Source organism: Chaetura pelagica, unplaced genomic scaffold (assembly GCF_000747805.2).
Source record: "Chaetura pelagica isolate M959 unplaced genomic scaffold, ChaPel_1.0 scaffold531, whole genome shotgun sequence".
NCBI lineage: Eukaryota > Metazoa > Chordata > Aves > Apodiformes > Apodidae > Chaetura > Chaetura pelagica.
Window position 1 is genome coordinate 707,237 of NW_009952362.1, and position 22,932 is coordinate 730,168.

The window sequence follows — 22,932 nt, forward strand, 5'->3', positions numbered from 1 at the left end:
TTTAACGGACTGTACACAAGACTTCCAGAAATTATCATGTCCCTTGCTGACTGAAATGCTGTAGAGGAAGAAGACAGGCAAACTTGAAATGTCTCAGACCAGCCTTCTTTAGCAGCCCTGCATTCCTTTATTTTCTTAGTGGTGAGCTATTTGCTAAGTTTTGATTCTTGTACCAGTCCTGATTTTGGAGCAGTTTCAACAGTCGGCTTTTCTTGCCAAAGGTACCTTCAAAATTCCTTAAAGCAACCTCCATTGTCATTTGGTTTTGGAGTGGATCCTCTTTTCCTTGTTGCAGAAATGAGTATTTACATTGGTATGTGGAACAGCAGACGAGTTAGAGCTATGCAAGAAGAAACAAGCAATTAAATGAACTTTGGTTACACAAGTCAACAGATCTCTGCTTGAGTATGTAAGCTGAGGGTTTAGTGTATTTCCATTTGCATCTAAATCAGGTGCAATTTTTGCTTTTAATATGATATGTGCTTAATGGATCCAAGTCTGTTTTGTTTTTTTTTCCTCTGAATTTTAGCATTGATACTGACTGTTGATGGCACCCAAACCATTCCCATAACAACTGCTGTCCCATGGATAGTAATACAGGCTAAGCAGCCTGATACTCTGGATAGACACTTCGGAGCTTGTCCTCAAAAATGAGATGCTTCTATCCCATAAGAGCATGGGGACTATCAAGGGGAATTACACACCAGCATTGCTTGTCTGATCAAGAGCATTACCTTGTGCTCTTGAGGGTTGAGTCTTCTAATTTACTTCAGGCTGAGGGACAACTGATTTTTTCCCCACTATTTGCTTTAGTGTAAACTTGACAGTGAACTACCCAAGCCCTCTACTGCCCAGTGTGTCTCCCCTGCCTGTTTCCTTTGCTGGCAGCATGCAGGTTTCTGCTGGGCTTTGATGAAGCTTTGCAGATGGAGATGCTTTCTTCACTCTCTCATTCCATGTGCTGGCAACTCTGCTTTCCCCATCACCATCCCATCTCCCAGCACTGCACCTGCTCTGCACTTGGCTGCTTCCAGCCTCTGAGCTGCTGTCTCTGAGTAACCCAGGGTGTGCCTGGGGGAAAAGCAGTGGTGTTTGCTGCTGTACTGCAGGGCCTGCTTGTACCCAGGCACTTGCACAGCCTGGGTTGAAGCTGAATTTGGGGGAAAAGGAGAAGCAGGAAGTGCTGTCCCTGTGCTGCCTTTGGTGCTCTGCAGGCACCACAGGTGAGACAGGCCACAGGCTTTTTTGCTGGAGTTGAGGATAGGAACTTGAGACTTTTAATGCCAAGTCTCAAAAATTCACCTGAGCAGAGCACCGAGGAGTATCAGGGTCTGTGTTACAGCCCTGCATCTTGGCATCAGAGAGAGCGGCTTCCTCCTGCTGCCCTGACATGTAACCCGCCCAGCTCCCTCCTCCCGCCTCGGCCTGTTGCATCCACAGGTGGGCAGGACAGCCAGCCCGCCTTGCAGGGTGCCCCTCTCCTCCACTCTTCCCTGGCTCCCTGGGAGAGGCCAGGTCTGTGAGGCAGCTGGTGAGCACTGATTGGATATTCCGTGAGGGAGAGTTCTGGGAAAGGCTCCTCCAGGGCTGTGGCCGTGTGGGCGGCCCGGCTGGCCTGTCTTGGGCAGCCGCCCGGTGGGGGGGGGCAGCCTGACAGGAAATCCCAGCTGGAAAATCGACCCTTCCGTGGGATTTGTTGGACTTGTGGAAAAACCAAGAAGACTGGGTTTGCTGAACAATGTTGCCACCAGGAAACTCTGCCATTTAAAGCACAGTCCACCTTGTGAAGTGCTGCTGGCAGAATGTTCAGGGAGAGGAGGCCCTCGGGGTGGGCGAGAGGCTGAAGTGCTGCCCCTCGTTTGGGTGTGTGGTGCCTTCGTGCTTCTCGTCTCCAAGCATCCACAAGGCAGAGAAAGGCAAGAGTGTGTTACTGTGCAAGACTTCCAGACCATGCCTTGCATCTTCCCTGATCTTGCCCTGGGCTCACATTGAGGTTGAAGGAGAAAGGAACCGAGGAGAGAAGCCGGCCTGTCTTGGGCAGCCGCCCGGTGGGGGGGGGCAGCCTGACAGGAAATCCCAGCTGGAAAATCGACCCTTCCGTGGGATTTGTTGGACTTGTGGAAAAACCAAGAAGACTGGGTTTGCTGAACAATGTTGCCACCAGGAAACTCTGCCATTTAAAGCACAGTCCACCTTGTGAAGTGCTGCTGGCAGAATGTTCAGGGAGAGGAGGCCCTCGGGGTGGGCGAGAGGCTGAAGTGCTGTCCCTCGTTTGGGTGTGTGGTGCCTTCGTGCTTCTCGTCTCCAAGCATCCACAAGGCAGAGAAAGGCAAGAGTGTGTTACTGTGCAAGACTTCCAGACCATGCCTTGCATCTTCCCTGATCTTGCCCTGGGCTCACATTGAGGTTGAAGGAGAAAGGAACCGAGGAGAGAACCTGTGTGGTAGTTGCCTGCTTGGAGAGTGGCTCTTGCCTAGGATCACAATACTCCATTGCCACAGAGTTGTTCACCTGGCCATTGCAAAACATTTGAGTTCTGCTGAACTTTATTTGGGTTTCACAGAGCACATTGGGCTCCAGACATGGTGAGGTCTGTAACAGTATTGCACCTCTCTGGCACATTCCAGATGAAGACTACAAGGAACAGGGCCAATACTAATCGTGTCATAATAACTCTGCTTAGGAGACATACTTGCATCACCTCTCAGGCAGCTGAAATTACAAAGCATTTTCTTCCAAGTCAAGTCTACAGCAGATTCCCTCAGATAAGTTTTTAAGGTATGCAGGATCTTTGCATCAGGATCTGAGCATCTCTTCATTTATAACTGTCGCCTGGCACAGCAGTGATTGGGACAGGCTTCCCAGCCCTGAAGCAGAGCTGGAGAGGGCAGCTGGGAGATGCCCTGCAGCCAGGAGGTGAGACAGGTACCCCCATATCAAGCATCCTCATGCCAGGCATTTTTCCTCTTTGATTTGCTCACAAAAAGAACTCAGTTTCAACACTGAGCCTCAGGCAATCCCTCGCTGGATTAGGATAATACAAGTGTAGCTGCAAATCTACCAAGAAGTTTTTCAAGTTGCTGCTTTCCCTTTGGAGTCAGCATGGCAGAAGCCATGTCCAGGTGAGATACTTCATCCCTCTTTTGAATTTTTTTCATCTAGTACCTTTGTCAAAAGCTTGCAGGCAGCTGCAGCTCAAATCATCCTGCATTTCTCTTATGATTGATTTGCCTGATATTGTGTTGAGTATTTATATCAAGTCAGTGCATGATAGATGGTCAGATGTATACTGTATGTTGTGATCTGGGGGTATAAATGTATTTAAATTACTTACTCAGCTTAAGCATCAGCACTGTCTGCTACTCCCTTGTCAGCTTTGCAGGCAGAGAGAGATAACACAGCAATGGTAATTGTGGTGATGGAGTGTCACTGGCAAGTAATATGAGCACAAAGACCATTTCCAGAGACAGATGGAATATAACTCCTCCATAATTTCTCATGATTTATTTTTAGAGTGGGACAGACAGAAAGCCCCTTGAGAAGGGCAGCATGAAAGGTGTGAAGGACTGGAAGCCTGAGCAAACATTAGGACTTCCTTAGAGTTTGATGCTTATTAAAACAACAACAACAACAACAGAGAAGAAATCTAAAAGTGAAAGACAATCTGATCCCGAAAGCACGAGTTATCTTCCAGGGAAACTGCTCCCAAAGCTGGAGCAAAGTTAAACAAGAGCCATGGTGATAAATACAGCCAGCTGGGCCACAAAGTTGTAACCACAGCTCAGGATGTGCATAAATAACTGTGGTGCATCTATGACCCTTTTATGCCATCTCCCTCCTTTAAACTTAGTTTACTGTGCAGATAAGATGACAAAGCTTGTGCTTTGGCACAAGCTTCCTGGGCTTTCCTATTCTGCTTCCTGAGTTTAGGGATGGCAAAAGCTGACTGTCCTGCAAAAGGTTTTCACCCCAGTGCTCACGTAGCCTCCAGTGTCTACCAGTGGGTTTGGACAGCCTTCTGCTGTGCAGAAGCAGCAACAGAGAACAAACAACTCCCTAAATCCATATGATATAAATTAAGGACATTTAAAATAATTAATGAAAACAGTGGGTGCAGTCTGTCTTTGTGGGACAGAGAGTAAGCATGAGGGAGCAAATGTGTTTCCTCTGTGATATGTGGTAGCTTTTGACAACAGGATGACATTTTGGCTTGCATGGTGAGCAGGGTAGAGAGATAGATTAGCAAGGAAAATTTGGGTTACAAAGGCAGGGACTCCTGGGAGATCCACAAGGAACATTTGCATAATCTTAACATCTTCCTGTGGCCCAAATCTCCAGAGACTCCTTCCTGGGAGCTTGACAAATTCTTAATCTGAGTGCTGCTTTAACAACACCCTTCTCTCCCCTCCAAGTATTTTCTGGTAATGGCTCTTACAAGGCTGTTATTAAAGGTTTGATTCAAGCTGCCAGTCTGAAGAATTGGTTCAGAGCCTTTCCAGTACAAAGCTGGTTTCCTCCTTTACAGTGCAATGTGTCAATGTAATGATTGTATCCTGTACAGAAAAATTAACCAGTGAACTTTGTTGGAAAAGGAAGGAGGAATGAGGTGTGCAGCAGGTCTAGTGCAATGAGTACAGCATCTTTCCTTTGTGCTGGGGCTGCAAAGCCTTATGCGATCTGTGATGTACTGGCCAAATGTAGAGCCAAGAAGTAGTCTCAGTTGTGAAGACCTGAAGGTCTCAAATGTTTAAAGTTATGCTCAGAAGAGCACAGGCTAAAGAGAATGAGCAAAGGGTCATGGACAGTGACTGAGCCACCAGGACAGACTTTTCCTGGCCACAAGAAAGTATGAAGTTTCCAGATGAGCTGCAAGGACTCTGCTTTTTGAGTTGGATGAGAAGAGAATCATTGCCCTCCTCTCTGAGAGCTATGACTTGCAGGTTTTCTGTGGAAATTAGGTATCTCCAATCCACATGGCCCTTTGTCACTGTGACCTGGCTCCCTTCCTGTGCTAGGAGGCCTCTGGTCCTGCAGAAGAGTTGTGTAAGTGGTTGGACTTGAGTTCTGGAGCACCCTCCTGGATCTGCTCTGCCATCTTGAAGTGGTGGTACAAAAGGATTCACTGCTCTGGAGATCTCTGCAGGTAGGAACAAGTCAGCTTTTTAACACTGCTTGTCTTTATTACTGGCACACAAATGTGATTATTTTCTAGAAGGTCCTCTCTCTATCCTTCAGTCAGGAGTGTCCCTACATATAACCAGGTATTACAGGATGGGAAACACAGAAGTTGATCCTTGGAAAAAAACAGCATAATTCTTTATTGCTAGAGAATATTAGTAAGAATTCTAAATTGCCTCAGGTGAGAGCTGCTGTGCCAGGGCAAGCTCTTCCCTAGCCCTTGGATGCTCATCTCCCTGGCTCTCGCATGAGGGTGAGTTGTGGCAACACTGGCTTCAAGGTACCCAGGACCACTGTACTCGCTCAGATGAGAAATAGCTGGACTGTCTTGCTACTGGCAGGACTTCTCCCTGGCTGCTCTGGCAGGGACACTGCACATGCTTGCTCTTAATGTCACTTTTCTTAATATAACCAAAAGTGGTGTTATGAACAGAAGAAAAATAGTGCAGCTGTTCCAACGTGCTGCTCCTCAGCACTGCTGTATGTTCAGGATGGGAAAGCTGCTTTGACTTACAAAGCTGAAGGTATATTCCCTCCCCCCCTTATTCCTAATTTTATTTTATGTTGTAACATTTTTGCAATTGTCCCCTCTGGAGCTACATTTTTTGTTTAATATCTAATTCAGTTTTTAAGGCAAAGTCATAACTGTTTTGGAGCTATGGATAAGTTCTGTTTTTATTATATTTTTAATACAGCAGCTGTAAGCAATTTTAAAGCACTGCTTTACTATGTGAAACGATCTTCCCTTATTATTTGACACTGATACTGCACCTTGATTTATTTTGAAGGACTGCAGCAAATAGCACAAATGCTTAAAAGGTAATTGTGTTGGTGATGGACGTATGGGTAGTGTATGCAGAGCACATATTTAAAAGACAGGATGGCAAGGCTAGTGTTCTGCTGCCAAGATTTTCCTGGTGTATACAGGGCATAGTGGTAACTGCTTCAGCCCAGAAAGGTTGTGATTTTCCAGATTTGATTTGGGTGCTTGACTCAGGGTTAGCCTGGCACCAAGTTTAAGGCAGACAGGCAGAGTATTTGGATCTTGTTTCAGTAATGGTTGTGTAGTTGTCTAGAAGGGTTTAGCTCAAGCCCAGATGCAGAGGATTTAGAGGAAGCGATGGGAAGGACAGAACTGCAATAGCATAGAGAAGCAGCAGTAGACAAGATCTGTGTCCCTGTGCTGGACATCCAGTCACTGCATTGAATATCCTCTGAGCTTTGTCTGCCACAGACAGCCCTGTCTCCTCCAGCTTCTGTGGTATGGTGAATTTAGCGGGGAGATAACCTCCTCTGCCTCCACATTAGCCCCAAGCATCCTCTGAATGGAAGATCTGTGCAAGGACATGTCTGCTGCTGCCAACATAACCCTGGGCAAAATCTGTTTTATTGCCAAAGGGAACCTTTAAAAACTTTTTATGTATGATTCAGGGCTTCTCCCTGGGAACAGGGAGTTTGCATAGTGCAGTAACGGACAATTCCCTGTCTTTGTAGAGATTTTTTTTGTGATGCATCAGACTCTTATTCTGTGATAAGGGGCAGGACTACTGGAACAGAAGGACAAGTTCTTGGCTACCTCCCTGTGAGGTACTTCAGGTTCAGTACAAACTGTTTAAGTAATGGGACATCTCACACAGCTGCTTCATTTTCCTGACTCACAGTGAAGTGAGACAGCAAGTACCTTACCAACCATGGAGGCTGTGGCAGTCTAACACGACATATGTAAGGATGATTAATCCAGAGAAATAGCCTGGCCATTTAGCTACCTCACTTCCAGTTGCTGTAGTGCTTTGCCTGGGGTTTGCAAAATGTGCAAGGGGAATGTAGGCAGGGCTGCTGAGTTGCACAGGTGTAAATGCCAGAACAGAAGGATACTGGCCAAATAGCAGGGAATTAAGGTGTTGCAGTGCAAGGAGTGTGTGGTGTGCTCAATGTCCTGTCTGAGTCAGACCATATCCAAGCCCAGAAGCTGGGGCAAATAGTGGTGAGCAGCCTTTCTACAGCCTCAGGGCAGCTGTTCTTCATCCTCCATCAAACAGTGCCATGGTGTGTCAGAACATCACTGTTCAGCTTATTCCTAATGCCTGATTTAACTTTAGGGACTTATTTAACCCCTATCAAACTGAAGTAAAGCCTGTAATGTTCCCTTCCATACTTTTTAAAATTCTTTCTCTGGACCTGGTGCATTTTGTGTCCTGCCCTGTATCTCTCCCTGAAAGCAGCATTCAAAGACAAGTGGTGGGCAACACTTTCTGATCAAAGCACCCTGAGTCCAGGCAGAGCATGAATTCTATCTTGAAGCCACTACACACACGCTGGGTAAACTGGTCACTGTAGCCTTGGCATGATCCCCCTTTGCTCAGCATGGTAGAAAAGCTGTGACACAGGAGATGCTCAGCCTCTCACTGTGGCCTCTTCTGAGGTAGCCCATCCAGGAGGGTGGCTCATGGAGGGTTGTTGGAGCATCCCAAACCCTGGGGCTGCAGCAGGAGTGAGACGCAGGCAGGCACAACTCATGGTTTCCCCAAAAGTTTCAGTTATTTTTCTCCTCTGGTGATACTGTGCACAGGCAGAGGGGTTGGTGCCATGGCAGGTCTGCCTGTCCCCAGATTCAAGGTAGGTGCTGTTTCAGTGGGATCAGAGCCTATGGTGCTGCTTTTGATGTTAAAGATGTGACAGGACTCATGATGGGGACTGTGGGTGCTGTGAGCATGGCAGGCCAGAAATGGCTGAGAAAGGCCCTGTGCTGGGAAACAAAATAGCTGCTCTCGGTGCAGCAGCTGCTTTTCCCTTCACTATCTGGCCCAGGAGCTGCCCCCTGTTGCCATGTTAGCACAGCAGATGTGCTCTGAGTTCCCTTGGACTGTGGTCAACCCCAAGTGCATGGAAGCTGAACACTCTTGGTCTGGTTGGGGGAAAACCAAACTCTGAGAGACCTCCCATCTTCCTGTAATTGTATACTCTTACATGCCTTGTAGGGGAGCTGTTGGCAGGTAAGGACAGAGTTGCTAAAGCAGAAGTTTTCATAACTTCTCCAGGATCTTGCTCTCTCCTTTTATTTCCTCCACCTGTCTATGGAGAAGCTATTCATCTGTTTGAACTACTGTTTTGATCTGTTGTGCAAATGCCTCTGCTACCTTTTGTTTCTGTGATACAAGTGCGGAGAAAGCAGAACTACTCCTCTGCTTCCCCTGCAACTGACTGAAGGAAATGGAACCCCTCCATCTAATTGCTAGAGATGAGTTTATTCTGGGTACTCATGGAGGGCTTGTAAGCTTCTGGGCAGTCCCCCAAATGTCTGTGCACTCACAGAGACTGGGGAAGGTTCAAGTGAAACAGGATCCAAAGAAAACAGAGCATGAATCAGGGCAATCCACCCATGTGAGCAAATTCTGGAGAGGAGGCTCTGCCACTAAGCTGTGTGCTGAGGCATTAAGAAGGACAAAGCTGCTTTCTCCAAGCAGCCTGACTGTGTTGCTTCATTATTGGCTTAGCTGAAAGAAGCCACAGAAAGCAGTTGGGTGCAGATGGGAGTAAATGGTGCTGTTTTTCTCCCCAGCCCACCTAATCTTCTTGATGTTTCTGCATCTCTCCCCTTCTCTTTTAAAATTAAGGCCATTGTTTTTTCCTGTTCAGGAGTTGCCACTAAACAATGGAATCTTGGAGGCATATAAACTTTTCTCTGTTACTTTCTCACTTAAAAATGCAGATGATCTTTATGAATAAAAAACAAATTTCATAGAAACTTTGAATGCTACTGCAGATGCCTGGGAGTTTTCAAACTAAATGCTCCAACTTACTGAAACTCTTCAAATACATGTACTTACTTTAATGAAACTTGCTATGGTAAAGTGCTTTCAGCTCCATGACAACATTTATGACTAGAAATGGGGAGAAAGAACCGGGGGCAGCTGGGGTGCTTGCTTGTGATGGGGGATGCTCCAGCCAGACTGACCACTGTAAATTTGGGTGCCTTGAGAAACTGGTTTGGTGGTGGGGGAGATGTCAGCTGTTATTGCCCCTCAGCCCTGTCTCATGACTTGTCTCTTCTGCACTGTGTCTGTTGTGAGGCAGTACTGAACCAGGATATCTCAGTTCCTGGAGCCTCTGGGGTTCTTGCAGAGGCAGCAATCAGTGGGTCCTGTGCCACTGCTTTGCTAGCTCCCAGTTTCTATAAAACAAGGATGCTGTTGAAGACCAAGCTTGATTCCCTATTGAAGGAGGAATGAAAAGGAGGCTGGGGGCAGCTGCAGAGAAAATGCCACCAGGAAGACTATTCTTTGATTTGGGTCAAAAACAGATTTCTGTGCATTTTGGCTCTAAGCCCTGTTAAGTGCAGCTCTAGGCAGTCTGGAGCTCTGTGACAAGCACTAATTTTGAGAGATTGTTCTTTGCTGGTGGACAATTACACACTGATCACAGCAGGAATCTGAGCATGGCTAATCTAAATGGCCTGGCATTTTGCTATTCAGGAAGTAATGTTTTTTGATTTGTTAATGTTATAGAGCATTTACCCAGTATGATAAAAGTTCAAATGTTCTCCCCAGGTTTCATTATTTCTTGGGTTTACTCAGTAAGGGCAGGAATTAAATACATGGGCACCACCGTTGTTTATAACTATCAAAATTGCCTTTTTACTGTAGCTAACTGCTCCTGTGCATGACACCTACAGTGCTGCAAAGTGCACAGGTTCCTGTCTGTTCCTGATGGGTCTTGGATTGCTAAATCCCTGTGCTGAGCTCTGCTGGGTCCCACAGGCCTACAGCACCTACTGATGGATGCCAGCTCAAGGGACCTATATATCAAATAACAAGCTCTTTGTGAACATGATGTCCTTGGGCCTGTGCAAATATAGTCAGATGGAAACTGTAGGGTAGGTGGTTAAAAGAGAAATGAACATATACTGAGGCATATTTTTTCCTGGTAATGTAACATAGGAAGGAGAGGTTTTGGGCAAAGGTCTGAGCTGTTTACTGTCTGTCACAGCTGAGAGCAGTTTTGACATTCAGTGTTTGCCCTGTATGTGGATAGCACTGCTTCTCTCACTGAGCAGCATTGCCCAAAGGTCAGTACCATCTACCACGAGTGCAACACCTCACTTGTGAATTCAGCTACAAAGAGATGATTGGTTTTTGGGAGGTATTTGACTGGACAGTTGCCTGGAAATCGGGCCCCTCTTCTTTCCCTCTCTTGAGGGAATTGGCACTTGGATCAATTGTCTGAGCATTTGGTTTGAGTTGCTCCTGGCCCTGCTGAAGGCAGTGATGACACTTGAAGGTATCCCACTGCAGAACTGGCCCTGGATCCTCTATTGGTAAGTGCAGGAGAAATGTTGAGAGTGCTTATACAGTACTGTGCCTTGTTCCTACTGTTGCTGCATTCCAGTACTGGATGAACTAGGATCCAGCATCACAACACCTTATTAAGCAGTCTAACTGTTAAATCCTTGGTTAGTGTAAAACAGCTGACTTGAAGGAATTTGCACTTCCTTGAATCAAAGAATTCAGCCATGAGAATCCAAATTCTTCTTAGAGCAGCTTGTTAGTAGCATCTAGACCCTACAGTAAATTGTGAGCTATAAATACCAAAGGCAGACATAATATTAAACAGGCTGTATCATAAATTAGCTAATGACAGAAGCATAGAAATGTTGGATAAAAATAACCTGTAACAGCACAGTCCTTTCTTCTTACCCCCCTCCTACTCTTCCTCACCCAGAAATGAGCAGCTCTGGGACACCTCATTTTTTGCTATTAATAATTCAGGAGCTGTAACGTTCTGTGATGAGCAGTGTCTGATCTAGAAAACATTCACTTATTCAGATTGCTTTACACTTCCAACCATTTTCAAGAAGCAAAGCTGGTAAACTTCCTCTCTGATTTAACAACAACTCGGCATCTTTATATAAAACAGCAAGACAAATGAGCCCTGGCTTTCCTATTGGATTTTCAGTGGGCACAGAGCTGATGGGCAGATTGCTGGATTGCTCTCTGACTCTGAAAGCCTCAGATGCTGCTGCATGTCTTTGCCACCCCTGAGCTTGTTCCTGAACCTCAAATGCAGCCCTGGGCTTCTCTGTCCCTTCTGTCCCCAGGCACGCATGCTCTTACGGGCACATAGAGCTACTTTTAATGTTTTAAGTCAGATGGTGTGTAGTACTGTAAAAAAAAGCAGCTGTAAATCAGTTCCTGCTACACTCTGCTCTGTCCCAGCTATTTTTGTTCTGTTTGCTTGACAGCGCTGGTGGCAGCAGTGTAAGATTTGGGCCTGAAGCAGATTTTTTTGTGGCACTGGGGACCAGGACTCACAAAGGCAAACTTTCAATCAGTCTTTCCAGCTTCTTTTGTAGTCGGAGAGCTGCCATCTCCTCTGCAGGGTGATTCAGAGAGGCTAAATTAAGCTCTTTCTCTGAATCAGCCTTCTGGGCAACTCACTTTGCAGCTCCCACCTCTACATCAGCCCTGAGGGCTACTGCTGGGCCAGAGCTCAAAGGCCAGAACTGGCTGGGACAAACGGGGTCTTGGGGTCCTCCAGCCCTGTGGGGCTGGACCAACTCCAGGGAGGCACCTGGCCTCCAAGAGGGATGGTCTCTCCACTGCCACTGTCCATGTCTCACGCTGATAATTTGGAGAATCGATTCCCCCAGATCATCTGTGATCTGGGGAGTCTCCTGATAATCCTTTTTTATATCTGAGAGTAGTTACAAGTCAGGAATTCCCTGCAGAGCCAGCTGGACTCCCTTGAGCTTAGCAGTTCAGGAGCCAAATGATGGCAAGAGGGAGAAATGTTGAACCTGATCCAAGAGCAGCAAAATGAAACTGTCACAATGCAGCTCTCGTCCCTGTTGAAACATCCTGCTGTTTTTAAGAGAGTAAAAACCAGTTTGTTCCTATTTAATTAACAAAATTACATCACAAATATTAAATTTAAATCATTTTGACTTCTACAATTTTTATTATTTTCTTTTCCAAGTTCCTTTCTTGCCTTTTTCTTCAGCTCATTTTCTCTCTTCCAGAACATGAAGTTTCGGATAGGGCTTGATGGGGATATCCTGAAATATCTCAGCTGTTGTTAAATGGAAACAAAAAGGGTTTGTTTATTTTCTGTTTGTTTCCTTGCTTGCTTGTTTAGGAACCTCTGTTAACCTTTAGAAAGGTTAAAAACAAAAACCTAACCAAACAAAAACCAACCAAACAAAAAACAAAGAAGAACTTCTAAGTTTTGCACCCTGAATACCCTATTTCTTCTTTTTCCCTGGCTGTAGCACATACCTGTGTGCAGGGAGCAATACCCTTGTTCAAGTGTGGAGAGCTTGTGCTCACTAATGGTACATAGTACATCACTGCAGGACACAGGAGGCTTTGTGGTAATGAATTAATTAAGAATATCTTTGGGTATTTCTTTGGAAGAAAATGGATCCATTTATGGCAAGGCACCATTTGCAAAGCAGTTACCCGAAATATGGTTTTCACTTTCTATATAAAGGATTGACTTGTTTTAATTTTTAAATCCAAATCTGTCAAAGATACCTGTCAAGAATGATTGGCCTTTGTAAATTAAATGTTGCTAATGTATCCTGTGAAATGTCTTCAATAAGTCTTCGTTTTAATAGCATTAAAAACAAACAAACAAACAAAAACAAACCAAAAGCAAACTCATCTAGCTCCTCAGTATAAAAGGGACATTTTATTTTTCTAAAACATGGACAAACTTCTGAAATCTGAATGCCTCTGCACACACACTCTTCCATGTAAATATTATAATACTTGTGGATTTCTTGCCTTTTTCTATTTTCCTGTTATTTTCCTGATTGGCTGCTTGTGCAAGTGATGGTGATGACTCTGGTCGCTTTCTGGCTTTGTTACAAGAAACAGGTTTAACACAGGAGCTGCTTGGGTGTCATACCTGTTCCCTTTGGGTGACCAGCTTGTTGTCTGCTACAGATGTTGGTCTGTTAAAATACAGACATTCTATATGGAGCCAAAATGTGGAAATAGAGCTGGTGCCAAATCTCTGTCACGTGCCATGAGGAGAAATTACTTTAGTAATTGTTTGAGTGAGGGAGCAAGACAGATTTTTAAGTAACACAGATTTATTGTAGAGCTGAAAAATGATCTGAGCTGTTGTGTGCACTGTGTCTGAGTCCTATTTATTCTCAGATACCTCAATTATATCACAAATGTCCTAATCACAGGTCTCTACCCTGCGAGTCAGCCTGGTGTGAGGGTGGCCACTGTGCTGTGGCTACTGCCAGTCCGTGCTGACTCTTTTTTTTCTGTGTATTCCCAACCTGTCTGTTTGTGGCAGCAGGTTACTATTTCTCATTTTGTTTGTGGCTGCGGAGTCAGTCAGAGCAAGGACTGAGTCTCAAGTACAACCCTCACCCTCTGCAAACTAAGCAGAGCAGGAGAGAATGAGGTTTGATGGGGTCAGAGAGATGTCTCATATGCTTCAAGCTCTGCACTGGAAATGCTGCTCCCTGTGACTTGAAGGGAGGAAGCTAAATGCCTCTTGTTTTCCAAACCTTTCTAACAGTGATGATGGTGAGTTTGGCTGAATAAATTAAAAGACTTGAGAATATAAAGGGGGATGAAATGCTACTTGTGTTTATTTTAAAAAATATGTACCACTTCTTACAATATTTTCATGGCTCATTAAGTTCTCTTTCATTTTAATTTACTTCCTAGAAACTGTATGATGTGCTACTCATAGCTCAAACTCAAAATGGGATTTTTATCATTGATACTATCTGTTTAAAATACGTTTGACAGATAAGGTCCTCTTATTTCCCCTTTTCTACCCACCTCAGGGCTTAAATAGCTCATAAACAACAACAACATCAACAAAAACGGCTTTGTTATTCAAATGAAACTTCTTTTCCCCACTGTGAATTTCCTTCTCTCTGCAAACTATGTTTTTAAGGATAATAACTGCCTAAAGCTTTCTGATTTTTCTTCATAGGCAATCATTCTGGCCCAAACCAAACAAAATAGGGAGCCCATTAAGCTAGAGCCTGTTTTGCATGCACCTGCATAAATTATTTAGGCATGCACATCAGAGTAAATAAGCTGTTGCACAACAAAATTGGTTAATTTTGATTACACGGGGGTATCATCTTCCTACATTGATAAAGCTCCTGCTTGTAAGCTGGACAGTCACTGATTAGAGATGGGCAGGGTATTTCCCAAATACAGGATGGGCACCTGTGAGGAGCAGGGGGGGCTTTGCCATCTGTCCACAGATACTTTTGGTACTTTCCTACTTGCTAACCACCTGCTTTTTGCCCAAGACTTTGTGATGTTCTCAATCAAGGGCTGGCAACTACCAATGTTTTGCCTATGTGTGTGTATATAACAAATCTAGAAATCTTCAAGTGCATTAAAATAATTAACTAAGACTCACTGCAACCTAATGAGATATTATCAGGCTCATTTAACAGTTTGTTGAATGAGACATGGAGAGTTCAGGTGATTTGACCAATGTTGACTTGCTCTTGCAGCAGACTTGGGTTCAAAGCTGCAATGTGATGCTGAGACAGTTGCCATCCCACAGTAACTTTTTGTGCTCTGGAGCAGAAAAAACTGACATGATAATATAAACCTTTTTGCAGATGGGGTCTTCAGATGGCCAAGTGGTGCTGTGGCAGTTGAGTAGGGAAGTAGAGATCCTTGTAGGCAACATTGAGGAGAGCAGGCAGGTGGGCTGGCTGCTCTGCTTGCCTGACCTCTGCAGTGGTGTGTTTCCAGGGGAAGAGTATAACACAGAGCCATTGATGCCAGAGGGAAGACACTGCTGATGCCACACTGTCCACCCTGCTCTGGCCCCAGGTTGTCATTGGAAGCTGGGATACAGCACCAGGTGGCAAAAGAGATGTTCTCAGGTGGTTCCCATCCCATGGCCATGTTACCTCCTGCCAGGTCTCTCCTCTGTGCAATGCTGCCAGTGGAGGGATCTCTGTAGTTTTCCTTAGTCCAATTGATGGAAAATCTGATTGAACAGATCCTAAGCAGGGAATGCTGGAGCGCTTGCTTCACTTGCCCATGCATTTAAACCCTTTTTCCTTTTCTTGCTCAGATTTGTGTTGTTTTTTTGTTGTTGTTTTTTGTTTTTTTGTTGTTGTTTGTTTTTTCAGAAAAAGAGGACTTTCTCTGACTCCATGGACTTTTAGTTGCAAACAAACTCAGAGACTTGCAGCTGCTTGTTGCCAAGGTCTTTCAGAACTGTGGAATGCAGGGACAGGCAAACACACCCAACCAACCCACTGTATTTTGGCAGTATAGGGATTTTCCCTGTATCTTTGTATCACCAGGGAGTTATGACCACATATGGAAAACTTTTTCCCTGGACCCAAGGGGCATGTTTTGGCTGAGAAGGATGTTATGGTATTGATAAAGAGATCGGGAAAGGAAACCTTGCCCTGAATTGCCATATGTGTTGTCTCAGCTGTAAGGTAATCTTTTTAGTCTGGGCTAATTTGTGAGGAGAAAGTCATACTCTGCACCTCTTTAATGTCCTACTTTTGTCCTAGTTGGTGGTGACGTGGAGGAGAGACCTGGTCAATGACAGAGAATGGCTCTTTTTTGGTAACCCAGAAGTCAACTGCCAACTCATGTAATTTTTTGTGTTTTGTTTATTAAAACCACCTATGGCAGTGGGGTGGATTGTGGGGAGGGTGAACACCTGAGAAGAGTTTCCATTGGATGTTTGACCAGTCACTCTTGAGTGCACACTGTGGAATCTGGGAAACAAGAACTGGGAAAAGGAACTTAAATTTCCCAGTTGTGCATGCTGACTTCACAGCATAAATGTCTCTACACAGTGCTTTGAGATATCTCCATTGACTATTAGCACAGCCCTGGACCTTGCTGCAACTCTCTGAGCTATTCTGTGTTAAGTACCATGATATATGGCTCAAAAATGCTATTTAAGACATTTTCACACCATTCCCTTGTTGGACTCTCTTGTTCATTGCATGGTTAATGCAGTGAATTGGCATCTCTTCTTTCAGTTTTCATCCTTGTGTGGTTTGGGATGGGGGCAGGGGGTCAAGACTCTAAAAATCTGTGTTGAAGGAGTGTGGCACAGAGGTATAAGGGATCATGGAAGGATGTATCATCATCAACTATCACAGAGGACATACCATCCTTGGGCATTGCTCCTGGGAGTTAGATGGGTTTTGCAGTCTGGCAAGGGGGAGAACTGGTTGGTTTCTCTGTGCCTCAGCTCTTTCTGCTTCTGACACTGTTGTGGGAGTTGTCCTTAGGTTTTCTTGAAGGGGCTGGCAGGTCTCTCTAATTGGTGCAGGAGGGAAGTGGCACAGCCCATGGCTGCTGAAAGAACGGGTCTCAGCTCAGGCAGAGGAGTTGTGTGGCTTAGGAAATGGAGGTCTTTGGCTTTATCCCTGCCAGCTCACAGGGGTGGCTATTTATCCCATCCACAAAGCACCCCAGTCCCATAGCCTCACCTGACTGGCATGCACGCTCAAAGCAGTGCATGAAGCCTGGTGCGACTTGAGGGTAGAAGATGTGTGCCCACTGGAGGGCTTGGGTGGAGCTGTGAGTCCCAAATGTCAAATTCCCCGTTGCTTGATGGCTCTCTAGATTGACTGTAACATTCAAGATGGCAGTGGTGAGACAAGAGACAAGACCAGTGTTTATTCCGGAGTTGTACAGAATAGTGCTGAAAGGGACCCTGAAAGTCATCTAACTTTTCTACTGCAGGATCAGTTTGACCTAAAGCACCAGCTATATCTGAACTGAAACCAAGTCACGTTTGCATATAAAGAAGCTTGCTGAGAGCCAGAATTTCATGGCCTGAGAGTAGGCAGAGACCCAGATCTACTTTGCTGGAAAAGGCAAAACTGTATTTAAAAAGGTGTTCTTGAGAATTTAGGCAATTTTCTCAATGCTGTGCTATGTCTTAGTTAGTGTAAGTTTAAAAAATCAATTACTTTCTTTTGCACTAAACAATGATTAAGCTGTTCAAACCAGCTGGCAAACAAAAAGCTGCAACAACTAGAGAATGAGAACTTCTGGAAAGGACCTTAGTGATTGCTTAGATACTTGCTTTGATTAAATTAAAAATACAGAAATCTTGTTTTCCCCTCCTTCCTTTCAGCTCTGAGATGGGTTACGCAGAAAGCTCTGGACTTGTATTTTTACATTCTTGTGCATACTTCTGAATCCATCTTGTAATAAATATTTGAAACGTGGACTTAAACTGCTCAAAATGGTTTCTAGATTCCCAGATGAAATGCTAAATTGCCTAAAAGAGGAGCCTGAAGATGAAACAAGCTCTGTAGTAGCAAAACAGACCTGAAGATTACATATTTCAGTAATTGATAAAGATGTGACCTTTTCAGACCCTTTATAAAAGAAAGAATCTGTGTATTAAAGGCCTAGATTATCTGTGCAGCCTCTGTAGCCACAGGAAATCAAAGGCAAACTGTCAGTTCTCCGTCTGTTATCCTTTCCTTTCCAGGTGGTGATCTTCCTTTCAAAAGGAAAAAAATTCCTATGGGAGCCTAGAAGGAAATCCTGGAAAACAGAGAGAGATTAGTATCTTTGATTTGCAACAGAAAAAAATAGTGGCAGAAAGCAATGTATTTAACTCATAGAAGGCTGAGTAGTTTGCAGATTTGCTCAGATATCAGACAAGTGACTATTCCTCACTGTTTGAGAGGGGACATGTGTCTCTTTTCCCTGTGCAAGGAGCTTGACTCCCTGCATAAATCAACTCCATCCCTTTTTGAAACAGATTGTTTTGGCCAGCATTTTGGTTGTGTTCATTTTTGTTCGTCCTGGGCTACAAGCTTGGGTTGATGAAAGTTTTGGTCAAGTAGCTGCACATGTGGAACACCAAGCAGTATGTAGGGGTGCTGCCACCAGGGGGCTGGGGCAAAGCCTGGGCTGTGCATGGAATTTATTTGGAGTAACCAAGAGGGGATGTGTAAGTCTCCATTTGTGTCACAGGACCTGTCATTTTTAACATGCAATATGGTCTGACCCACGGGCTTAATTTTTGCTCAGAGGCAGGGTTTGTTTTAGTCTAGGCATTCTGAAAGCTCTGTTGCTGTGTATGATCTTTCTGTAGAAGTGTTTAGGAATGGTTTTCTCTTGTTTTTATGAGCTTGCTGGTCTCTAGCTGCCTGGGATGTCCTGGCTGTGTGCAGCAGGGCTTGGATACAGCGGGTATCATAATGCTCTGCATCCAGAGGGGCCACCATCCCTGTGGGGCTGGCTGCTTGGGACAATTGGATACCTACACTCTGAATGTGACAACCCACCTGGTCCTCATGCTCAGACTGTGGTTTCAGGATACTTTTGTGCCTTCTATGCCCTGGGACCAGCAGAAGCGCTCTCTGCCCTTCTATGCAATTGAGAGCAACCTTGATAGCAACCTTGATAGCTGAGCACAGCCCTGTCAGGAAACTGGGCTACTGTAGGAGACCCAGACCCTGTACTGCAGACCCTCTACTGCAGCTCAGAAGAGCAGTGCTCAGTACCAGCAAAAGGCAAATGTGGTCTGGCCATGTATCACGTGATGGTGCACAGGCCCCCAAAGCTTATTCTTTATGTCAGTTCTCTTTTCCCCTCTGGGTTTTAAGTTTCTGCTGCCACTTAACATTGTAAAATAATAAATTACAGAAAAAAAAAGTTATTATAAATTCATGCCGAGGCTGGGGCTTTTTCTGTGTAGTTCTGATTCTTCAGAGGGAAAGCTACTACTAAGCAAAAATTAACATAATTAGCTACAGTAAACTACCTGCCATTTGATGTCTGAGACTTAAAAGCTTCTATTGGGATCTATATAGTTTTTGAAAACAAGGCCTCAATAACCTAATTAAAAAAGAAAGGAGAGAGAGAATGGAGCAGAAAAGCCTGGTGATAGATATAAACAAATCACAATGAGCTGACAAAAGGAAAGGTAAAGGCAGGCTCACTTCTTGGTCCAAAAATATAGCCTGGGAAGTCTGTATTTCATCTTGCCCCAACATGCTCTTCCTCTGAAACAAATGGTTCCTGTTGTTCTGGATTTCATGTAAGGTTTCAGTGGAAGGGAACTTTGGATCAGGGTGTAGTGTTTCTCTAGACATGCAAAATAAGCACATCCCCTTTAAGACTTTCAGTCTTGAGAAAACACATCAGATTTTGAGTAAGTTCACCCCAAGGCAGCAGCAGTCTTGTGATGAATGTGGGCAACACAAATATTTGTATAGCAATTAACTGCACAGTGCAATGATAATAACACTAATATGCTTTTAATAAGTTAGTGCTCATAGCATTTTAAATTGGGGCTGTAAATACACTGATTTCCTGGGAAGCAGGAGGGTTTGCGCCAGCAGAAGTGCTCTCTCTGAGCTTGTAAGCTGTTATATTGCTACTCTGAGCAGGTTTCCACGGGGTATTGCTGATCACAGGGCACATCTGCTGCACAACAGAGGTCAGGAATATTGCACCAGGGAATGATCTGCTCTTGGTCTTCTGCATGCTCAGGCTGCTTACCTGCCCAATGAAGTGTGAAGGGATGAAGCTATTCTTCATCACTGTATGCTGGAAGAAGCCTGGAAAAGAGGAGCCCATGTAGACAGTAACACCTAAGTGTGTGGTGGATTCCTGTTACTTTCTAGATGCTTTCCAAGGGCTCTGATAAAATCAGTTTATGTGCTGCTGTTGGAGGGGGTTTCTGTCCCAGTGCAGAAAGAGAAGCTTGCAGAGTGCTTCCTGAGCTTGGCTCATAGCACCACAAGGAAAGATCATCTGCATCTGTTGATCCATCATGGTATAAAGATGACTTGTCTGCAACTAGTTAGAAGAAGGGCCTCGAGGCCCTAAATTGCATTTTGCACTGCCCACAAGAGTATGGCCAGTTTACCAGCAATCTGGCCACTGGCAAAGCTTTGCTTCTGGCACATTTGGTGCTGAAGAGCTTTGGCAGTGCTGAATATCTGGCTGCTTTGCCAGCAAAGTGCATCACAATGGGAGTTACCACCAAAAATGCAGGTGTTTCTTGCCTGGGGACCTTGTGGTACCTGCTCATAGTGCTGTATGTGAAGGGAACACACCTACTGACTCCATCCTCTGGGGAACTGCCTGTATTTGGCTGTACAGGTACACCAGCCTGGGCTGATGGTGGTGACCTTGCGTGGATGAACATTGCTGTTTGTCCATGTGAGGATATTTTTTTCCTTTTCAGTAGCTGGTTGCTGTTGAGAGGAAAGCACTATCCAAAGGGGCAGCCAGGACATGGCTGCCCTTCTCAGCTGCTGCACCTTGTATCTGGTCATGCAGGACATGGCAGAGTTGTGCTGTGACTGTGTCATGTCACATTTGTGAGTTGGAGGCTGACTCAGGTGAGCTGTGTCTCCCAGACTAAGCTTGACCTTGAGCTCCTCTTTCAGGCTCCTTCAGTGCTGCTGCATGCAAAGATGGTAGGAGGCATGTGGGGCCTTTGTAACCTCACAACTTCTGGCTAAAGCAAAATAAGGAGCAAAGAGAACTGCTTGAGGGAGTTTTCACTTCCAAAAGAATAATCAGACTTTGCCCTCAAGAAGGAAGTTCACTGGACTGCAGCTGCCTGCCTGCTCCTATGATGGCTAGGTATTTCCCTGAGCCTTTTAATGAGTTGTTCTCAAAGCCTGATGTGATGCTGGGTTTCCTGACTGTCCCTTTTGGCATTTTGTGTGGTGGGAGAAGTAATTTCTCTTCCTTTTGATGTTGACTCATCTCTAGATGCCACTCTCTGATGTATGAGTGAGCTTTTGAGTTTGGCTCCATGAATCCTGCTGTTCTCCCTAAGTCCACAAGTGAGGCTGTAACCATGGCAATTCTCTTCTGTTGCTGCTCAGACAAACCATCAATGTAGAAGCCTATAGGTCTGACAACCCTAAAGGGAAAAGCAGAGCTGTCTTTGCTCTGAGAGGTCAAAGAAGAAGAGGAGGAAGGAGTAAAAAAGGATTCTGACAACTGTTTAGCTTTGTCTGTGAAGTGCCTAGACTAGACATGAAGACATGACTGGTGGGTCAGCCCAGAAGGCAGAGCAGAGATCTGTGACACTGTTATGCTGTGACCAGCAGCAAACACCTGTGCAAGAACAGGGTGAGCAAAGAGTGATCTGCTTTCCTCGCCTCTGTGCTGTGCTTGTGGTGATCTTCCAGAACCAGATGTGGTGTCTCTGCATGCAGTAGCTCTACAATATGGGCTAAGTCCCATTCCAGCTAAAGCCACTTTACAAAAGCTTTGACAAATGCTCCAAGACTCCATTTGTCTATACTCTAAAATCCTGGGCCAGGTTGTGGTTTCTTTAAGGTTGTAAAGTATGATTATACTTGCTTAAAGCAGGAACACTTTGGCAGTCCTTTCCTGTGCTGCTACCATTACAGATGTCATAGCTACATCTTGCCAACCTTCCTCAGGGCAAACTCCACACACAAATGAAAAAAAGCTACTTATTTGGCCCTTAGAGTCAAGCTATCCAGCAACTAGAATAAACTAGACCAGTGAAAGTATAATTTATTTTATCTTGTGGGCTATAGGAGAGAAATCACCTATGAGTTTAATACAAGGAAGTCTCAAATGAGATGCTTCATGTGGAACCGAGGGTGCACTTCAGTAGCGCAGCTGAGCTAATCCAATGTTTTCCTGATCCTGAACATATTCTTACTTTGGGTTTGTATGTCTTTGGTGGTACAGCTATTGTCAGCTTTGATTTTGGTCTTACTAGTTGGCTCCTGCTGAGGTGGTTAAACTCAAGATTGGCAGAAAAATAAACTTGGACAAAAGTTTTCCCCCCAGGATAGAATAAAGAAAGCATTTTGTCATATTTCTGAGCTGAACTGGCTTTATGAAAGGTGTGGCACAAGGACAGGAGAGGGAGTGAGACCATGTGGCTGATAATCAGGTTAGAGAGAGGGAGGAGGAAGGGTAGGAAGGCTAGGACTGACTTTTCTGGTGGCCGAAAATTTGTAAATAATGTTTGTGTGGCTGAAACATGCCATTAGCTGTGACACCTAGCACTGTGAGAGCTTAATCCTGTCCACAGGTTTTCAGCCATAGTGATCAGGTCAGACAGTCTACATTAAATGCAGCACAAAAGCCTAGCATGAGGTCAACATCTCTGCTTTCCTGGGAATGGATGTTCTTGGAGTTATGAATGATCTTGTCTGAAATTTCTTCCAGAAAGCTTCTAGAAGATTGTTTATATGATTGTGCCTTCTTTAACCTAATTGTTCAGTAGAAGCACCACATGTAGCTGTAGTGTATGCAGCAGAAGCAGAGGCACTGCTGATTTACCTGCTGATAGACCTGTTTTACCTCCCCAAACACCATTAGACATGGCAAAGAGAGCAGCTGTCTATGCTATGATTGTTATAGGTTGTTATTCCCACCTCCTACCTAGCCTGTGAGATCATAGAATCATAGAATGCCAGGCTGGAAGGGACTTCAAGGATCATCTGGTCCAGCCTTTTTAGGTAATAGTGTATTTTACATGAGATGATACTGTCTGCAAACACTGCACTATGTATCCAGTATTTATGTTCTATAAATTGCGGTGCTTACTGTGAAGTGCCCTGTGGTGATGGAAATCTATTTTCTCTTTCCCTGTCTATCTGGAAGACGTATTGCATAGCTTGGTGGAAAGACCCAGCAGCAGCTCACACCTGCAGCAGAAATTTCTCCCAGGAAGGCAGACAAAGAACTAGTTTTAGTTACAAGTGATTTGGCAGCTGGAGAAAGTACTTTGGGGTGGTAAGAA